This window comes from Centroberyx affinis, unplaced genomic scaffold, assembly GCF_046629955.1.
Source record: "Centroberyx affinis isolate AG114_WGS23_722 - 3 ecotype Tasmania unplaced genomic scaffold, CSIRO-AGI_Caff_v1 ptg000018l_1, whole genome shotgun sequence".
Classification (NCBI taxonomy): domain Eukaryota; kingdom Metazoa; phylum Chordata; class Actinopteri; order Beryciformes; family Berycidae; genus Centroberyx; species Centroberyx affinis.
The window spans coordinates 376,704-377,729 of NW_027278733.1; positions in this window are offsets into that span (position 1 = coordinate 376,704).

Here is a 1,026-nt window from a genome sequence, read left to right on the forward strand (position 1 = left end):
CAGGAATCATTATTCTTTATTGATCATTCCAGAAGGTAAATTTAATTTGTTTGAAATTTGGGTATAGCGTGTCAAAGTTTGCATTTATGTAATCAGCTCTCCTTCCACAGTGACAGAAATCATTTTGCTGTCATGCCTGGAGCCACGCCTCCTGCTCTGATGGGAAACCAGACCACTGTCAAGCGAGACAGAGTGAAATAGCACAACTTCCGGTCACGCTTTCAAAACAAAATCCTCACTGACAAACTGGACGTTTTTTGAATAATACGAAGTACCAATATGAAAATGAATATATTTATATATTTTAAGGAAGAAATTGCAGTAAGTGAGAATATTATGTTATGTGTATATATGCTATTTTATTTTTAAATAATATGTTTATTGGATTAGCATACACAATATCAAAGAACATGCAAGCTGGCGAATAAAAAAATCAACATAGCAATAAATAAACAAATAAATAAAGTAAAGAAACATATAAAAATATATAACAAAATCGCCACGGAAAGCAAGCTTCTCCTCTGTGATTGGCAATTCCTTTACATGAGTCATGATATGATTACCATGAATGGAGATGTTTGATTGGTTACATATTTTATTTATTGTAGATTTGATCAATACTACACTGGTTGTCGATGGGAAAACCTTAATCTGAACTGATTCTAATGTGACATTTTGATCAGATTTCGCACAATGAACAAATGTTATTTTTGTTTCAATGGGTTTCAATGGGTTTCAATGGGTTTCAATGGAGAGTTTTAGTGTCCCATGATGTAAAATGCTGTGGCAGAGGATTTTCTACACTTCCATGAATAAGAGATCTGGGGTAAATGCCGAATTGTTATTGCTGAAATTCTGTATGCTTCAAACGACAAATTTTACACTTTTATTTTGAAGACCAACTGGCGTTCATTCCGGTATTCTCCTGGCTGAATGTGTCTGACTTGACGCATCTCGAGAGCAGATGGTTTTCATTGATGTGAGAGCGCCGCTGTTTTCCTGCGTGTTCAGTCTGCTGGAGGCTGA